Source organism: Molossus molossus, unplaced genomic scaffold (assembly GCF_014108415.1).
Source record: "Molossus molossus isolate mMolMol1 unplaced genomic scaffold, mMolMol1.p scaffold_m16_p_17, whole genome shotgun sequence".
Lineage (NCBI taxonomy): Eukaryota > Metazoa > Chordata > Mammalia > Chiroptera > Molossidae > Molossus > Molossus molossus.
Window position 1 is genome coordinate 44,306,633 of NW_023425352.1, and position 6,776 is coordinate 44,313,408.

Sequence of the window (6,776 nt, forward strand, 5' to 3'; positions counted from 1 at the left end):
CAGCGAGGGGCAGCCCTTGGCACTGTTCAGGTAAAGAGATAAAAGCAGAAATTTTGGGGTGAAAAAGGAAAATATTTGTAAGAAGGACAGACCCAGTCAGCATGTTTCTCTGACCTGTGGCCCTTCACCCTTTTTGTTCATTTGAAAACCTGACCATGAGGCTGTAGGTGAGTAGCCATCTCACAACCAGTGGCAACATGCAGGAGGGTAGAACCAGCACGGACGTCAGAAGGCAGAAGGGAAGAAAGAATCGAGTCTCCGCTGACGTTGTTGGCCACCGCACCATCCCTGATGACCCACATCTGAGTTTCTTGTTATATGAGAAATATAAGCTTCCTTTTGTTTAAGTTACTGCTAATTGGGTGTTTTGTTATTTGCAGCCCAATCCATTATTAACTGATTCACCTGGTCTTAAGAGGAAGTCACTCTGATATAGTGGAAAGTGCGTTGCCCTTCCAATTGAAGGATTTGGGTTCAGGTTCTCGTACTAAAGTCTATCAGGGTAAATTATTACTTAACTTGCCTGTGTTTCTATCTCCATAAGTATAAAATAGAACTAATAAAGCTACTCAGACAGAGATTTGAGGACTCCATCAAAAGAGGAGGCAAAAGTTGCTGCATATAGTAGGTCTCGACTCAATACATATCTGAAATTTTTTTGTTTGAGAACATGAAGAAACATTCAGAAGGTGTGGTTTACCTGGAATACGAAAGAGCTAGAGGCAGTGGGCAAATCATCTTGCCTCTTGAAATAAATCTGCAATCGAGTCTCCCATAGAAGTCTCAGGGCAAATGGAAATGACGTTGCCTAGAAGATTCTTCTTCCTTCCTTCCTCCCTCCTCTCCCTCTCTCCCTCCATCCCTTCCTTCTTCTCTTTCTTAAAAGGTAAAAGCTATTTCAAAACGATGTAAGGAAGACACAATTTGTTTTGATTTGCAGTGGAGAGATAATGGGGCCTGTTTTTTCAACCACTGAACCCACAAAGACGATTTACGGGTTCGTTCATTCCCTTGCAGTAAGACAGACACGCAGAGCCCCTTCGTGTTGAATGAAGAACCGGGAGCTCTCTGTCCTGCACTGCGTGGGTTCTTGGATGTTCTCCTAACCTCTCTGAACTTCGATGTCCTCATCCGTAAGATGGAAGTGTGTGGAAAGGGGTGGTAGATAGGAGAGGAGTTGTTTAGATAAATTCCTGAGGAGATTCTCCTATTTATCTGTTTCTTGCAGTCCCTGGGGCACAGGAGGGAATGTTGGACTGGTCATTCATCCCATAAATGTCTACTGAGCACTTACTCTGCACCAGGCACTGGTTTAACCACTGGAAATACCACTGTGCATGAAACAGGCAACATCCTGTTTCCTGATGAGGGAGACAGACAATAAATGAGCAAACAAATGAAGAATTATATCATTTCAGAAAGGGATAGAAACTGTGTCGGGGGGAAGGGTAGCATGAGGTAATGGAGGAGAGCATGCCTGGGGGTCAGGAAGCCACTTGAGAGAGATGGGTCAAGGATCACCCCTCTGAGATTATACCTTTGTGCTTAGCCCAGATGAGGAGCCAGCCACATCCCAGTCCCCTGCAGGATTTCTGGCCTGACCCTTTGACTGAATATCCCTACAGCTGTGTTTCCAAGATGGCATGCTCCAAGTCCATGATGCATCCTAGTGAGCCCAGACTGGGGGTCCTCATGGCCCGTTGGAGCCATCAAGGCAGATATAAGCAAACCTGATGGTATCCATAGGAGAGGATGGGGAGGCCAAGGGCCGTGGACGCCAATCCAAGAAGACAGGCAGCAATGCTGCACTTCTCTTTTATCTATTTTTTAAGTGTTATTTTTTTCATACTTCATGGCAATATTCTTTATAATAAATATGATATATGATTGGGATAACGATAATAGCAAAAACTTAATAGTGCCCACTGTATACTTAGACACATTTAATCTTTATGACAATTCCATGAGGTACATACTAATATTATCTCCATTTTACAGGTGAAGACGCCTAGATACAGAGAGATGACTGACTGTCAGTGCATGAGTGGCAAAGTGGGACTTGGAGCCACGCAATCTAGCACCATAGTCAGTTCTCTTTGTGCACAAAGTCTGCTTGTTTTTAAGCACATACACAGTTTTATTGGAGGTTCAAGGTTAAATTTTTTAGAAATCTTCTGTCGAAAATGTTGAAGACCATAGCATTGACTGAAGTCAGAGAAACTGGGTTGAAATTCTTATTAATAAAAATGTATCGGCCTGGCAGGTTTGGCTCAGCAGTTAGAGCGTCGGCCCGTGGATCAAAGAGTCACGGGTTAGATTCTGATCAAGGTCACATACCTCGATTGCAGTTCGATCCTTGGCCCTGATTGGGGTCATGCAGGAGGGAGCCAGTCGATGTGTCTCTCTCACATTGAAGTTTCTCTCTCTCTTCCTCCCCCACTCCCACTGTATCTGAAAAAAAAAATCAATGAAAAAATATCCTCTGGTGAAGTTATAAAAAAAGATATATATATATACACACACACACACATATGTATACACACACATATATACATATGTATATGTGTGTCTGTCTATCTATCTATCTATCTATCTATCTATCTATCTATCTATCTATCTTTAACCTTGTTAAAGATGGCAAGGCAGACCTTCTTCTAGAGGAGCTACTCCAGTGGTGTTTAACTGCTGGGGAGAGAGATTAGGATTCACTCTGGATACAAGGACAAGAGGAGATTTATCGCCAGCAAGCAGAGTTGGGGTTACTGGATGGAAAATTACTGGAGGAAACATGGGGAGTAAGGGAAATTTTGGGTAAACCAACTTTGATGGGCGTTTTGCTGAAACTGGACTAAATGGGCCAAGGACAGAGCCCAAGGATGAAGCCCAGTCAGGAGGAGGCCTCGGATCGTGCCTGACTCAGGCTTGATTAAGGAAAACCTCTGTCATCGCTGGTGCTGTTACTTCCTGGTGGGTTAATTTAGATAAGTTATCTAACCTCTCTGAGCTTCAGGTTTTTCATCTGAAACGTAGAGATAACAATATCTTCTTTATACATTACACAGATTAAGTGAAATAATGCTCAAAAAATACTTTGCACACTCCTTGGTCTAGAAAGTGTTATTAATATCATTGTTTTTCATGTTTTGGGTGGAAATCAGGCTCTTCCACGGGATCCCGTGGAAAGTGTTTCAAGGACCCACGCATGGGAGATTGTGGTCTCTTAGCCAGGTGGTTTATTCACGATGCAAAATCAAAGAAATTCCCCTCCTGGTTTCCCAGTTTCTCGTCTCCCGATCCTGCCACGGGAAAAGTCCAAGCGTGTCTTCAGCAGGGCCCACACGGAGCCAGTGCTCAGAGTTTCTGCTTCATATTAAAGCTTAGTCTTTTCGGAGCCCATGAAGGCTACAGGCCCCCGACTGCTGCTAGACCCGCATGGTCGCGTGCTTCTGGGCTGGAGAGACATAGAATCGGGGCAGAGAGAGTTCTTTGTCCCCTGGGATTATAACCAGGAGCTTTTTATTTCTTTCTTTTAAAAAGTTATTTATTTATTTATCTTTGTTACAGATGTTTCTTCTCCCTTCTCCTCCTCCCATTGAGATTCGCCTCCCCTCTCCTGTCAACCTCCCACCTTCACAATATTGTTGTCTATTAGTTGTGCTTATATAAATATAAGTTCTTGGGTTTATCTCTTCCTGCCCTCCCTCCTCCTCTCTCTCTGAGGTTTGTGCATCTGTTCCCTACTTCCATGTCTCTGGGTCTATTTTGTTCATTATATTCCACAAATAAGTGAGATCACGTGATATTTGTCTTTTTCTGATTGGTTTATTTTACTTAGCATAATACTCTCTAGGTCCCTCCTAGAAACAGCCCAAGTGTCCATCAGCAGATGAGTGGATAAAAACTCTGTGGGGCATACGCACGATGGAATATTATGCAGCTGTAAGGAGGAAAGATCTCTTACCCTTTGAAACAACCAGGAGATTTTTCAAAATAACCAATAAGCTTCCCAAGTTTTCACGGGCTTGCTGTGGCTCCACCCCACTAGCCAATGATCTTTTTCCCAGGTTAGGCTGACAGGCCTCTATGGTCCAGCACCTCCCCCTGTGCCATTTTTACTTTCTTGCTTTCTTACTTTCAATAACTAGCTAACATTGGTAACAGTATGAAAGCCCTTGCTGGGAAATTAAGTCATTCCTTATGAAGCCAGGCTCTCAAGACTCTTGAATGTCATTCGTAAGTGTATAACTTAAAACGACATTGCAATGCAGTTTGCAATACATATCAAAATATAAAACGTGGCATATCTTTGGACTCGGCAATTTTATTTCTGCAAATGTATCCTAAGGAAAGAATAGTACCAGAGTACAAAGACGTGTCTGGGCATGTCCGGTGAAGCGCTATTTAACAGAGTAAAACTTGGACAATAAACTAAATGTCTGTCAGTAGGCTATTGGTTAAACCCATAATGGTATTCATGTAGTACAATGCTCTCCAGCCATTAGCTGTATTCAGTGATAAGTAAAAACCATGACATATTAAGTGCAAAAAGAAGGGTACAAAACTAATACATATAACACGATTCCATTTTCATAAAAGCAAAACCAAAACCAATACAAAGTGTCTGTTTTTATGTGTGAAGGAATGTGTAGGCACAGGTCATAAAGAAAAAACCTGGCCCTGGCCGGTTTGGCTCAGCGGTTAGAGCGCTGGCTTGCGGTACAGAGAGACCCGGGTTCGGTTCCCACTAAGGGCACGTACCTCGGTTGCAGTTTGTCCCCGGCCCTGGTTGGGTTGTGAGGGTGGCAACCACTCGATGTGTCCCTTTCACGTCGATGTTTCTCTCTCTCTCTCCCACTCTATCTGAACAAAATATCAAAAAAAAAAAAAGAAAACACCTGGATGCCCTGGCCTGTTTGGCTCAGCGGTTGGAGTGTCGGCCTGCGGTACAGAGAGACCCGGGTTCGGTTCCTGCTAAGGGCACATGCCTCGGTTGCAGTTTGTCCCCAGCCCTGGTCGGTCGTGTGGGTGGCAGCCACTCGATGTGTCCCTTCACACTGATGTTTCTCTCTCTCTCTCTTTCTCTCTCTCCCTCCCGCTCTATCTGAACAAAAAATGGAAAAATGTCCTCGGGAGAGGATAAAAAAAAAAAGAAAGAAAAAACCTGGAGGAGAAACACCTCAATGTTAGCAGTGTAGCTCCACTTGGTCCTGGTACAATAGTCTTGTGCCCTTCTGACTAAATATTTCCGCTCCCTGCCTCCCAGGCACAGAGTAGGAGCGCACTTCCTAGCTCCACTGTGGTCAGGTGGGACCACGTGAGCATTCTGGCCAATGCTGGAAGCTGAAGTACGTGTCACTTCTGGGTCAAGTATTTAATTGTTGGCACGACACTTCCCTCTGCCATAGCAACCAGCAGTGTTCAAATGCCAAGTGGCAGCTCTGTGTCCCTGGGTCCCGGGGTGAGAAAGATGATGACCTGGAGCAGACGCCCCAGCCAACTCTCTGAAGTGATAATCATGTAGCTTATGGAAAAAATATCACTCTTTGGGAATTACTTGTTACCTCAGCAAAACCTAATCTATAAAGATGTTCCTTGACTTATGATGAGGTTACATCCTGATAGGCCCATTGTAAGTTGAATGTATCTTAAGTCAAAATGCATTTACTTCACCTAAGCTATTAGACATCACAGCTAGTCTAGCAGACCTTAAATGTGCTCAGAAAACTTACATTAGCCTAGAGTTGGACAAAATCATTTTGCTGCCGCCACCCAGCATCACAAGAGAGTATGTATCCTATGACATATCACTAGCCTGGGAAAAGATCAAAATTCAAAATTTGAAGTACAGTTTCTACTGACTGCATATCACTTTTGCACCGTCTCTAAGTTGAAAAATCATAAATCAAACCGTCCTAAGTTGGGGGCTGTCTGTACTCCTGATAATAGGGATTGTGGTGGATTTCTTTTTTCTTCTTTTACTTTTAGTTATGATAATTTCTGACTTTTTCCCTTTGGCTGCAGCCAAAACGTGGGTCAGTCCACAAGCCTTGGTACTGAAGTGTCTGGACTAGCAGGACTAGTTTGCTTTCTCACCCAGGCTGACCAGGGGCCTGAGCCCAGCCACCGTGGGTGCTTTGCTGGGGAGGGAGGAGAAAACGAGCCGGTGGGGGGACTGCACACCAAGCGTTCTCACCAGAGCACAGGCCGGGCTGTCAGCAGGCTGGATGGTTAAGGACACCCGCGATCACATCAAAAACTAAATGTACAAAACGGGCTTTGCGTTGATGGTCATCCTTAGTGCTATTGCCAGCCTAGTCTGAAGGTGGAGTCTCCCGGCACAGGATGAAAAAGCCTCCCACCTGCATTCTCCACTGATGCACACCCTGCTACGGAACAATCCTTCCAAACAGCAGTTTGATGGTATCCCTTCTCCGCTCAAAACCCTCGCCCTTGAACGTAAGGTGATGTCAAGGATCCTTGAGGCACCCTCCAATGAGGCTATGAATAGCTCAGGCTTATTTCCTCCTCCCTTTCCTCAGGTTCCTCCCCCTCCCAGGAATGTCCCCCACGCCCCTACACCACACCCCTCTCAGGCTCACCCCACCCTCAGGGTCCCAGACGTGCCCCATCACCTGCAGGTGACCTTCCTTCGTGAGCACAGCCCCAGGAAGAGCCCGTGGAGCTCTGAAGCATTTACTTTCTCTCCAGCAACCTGGCTACCCCGTCCACCTACGCTTCTGATGCAATTCGCCTGGCAGCTCCTTCAGGGCAGGGAC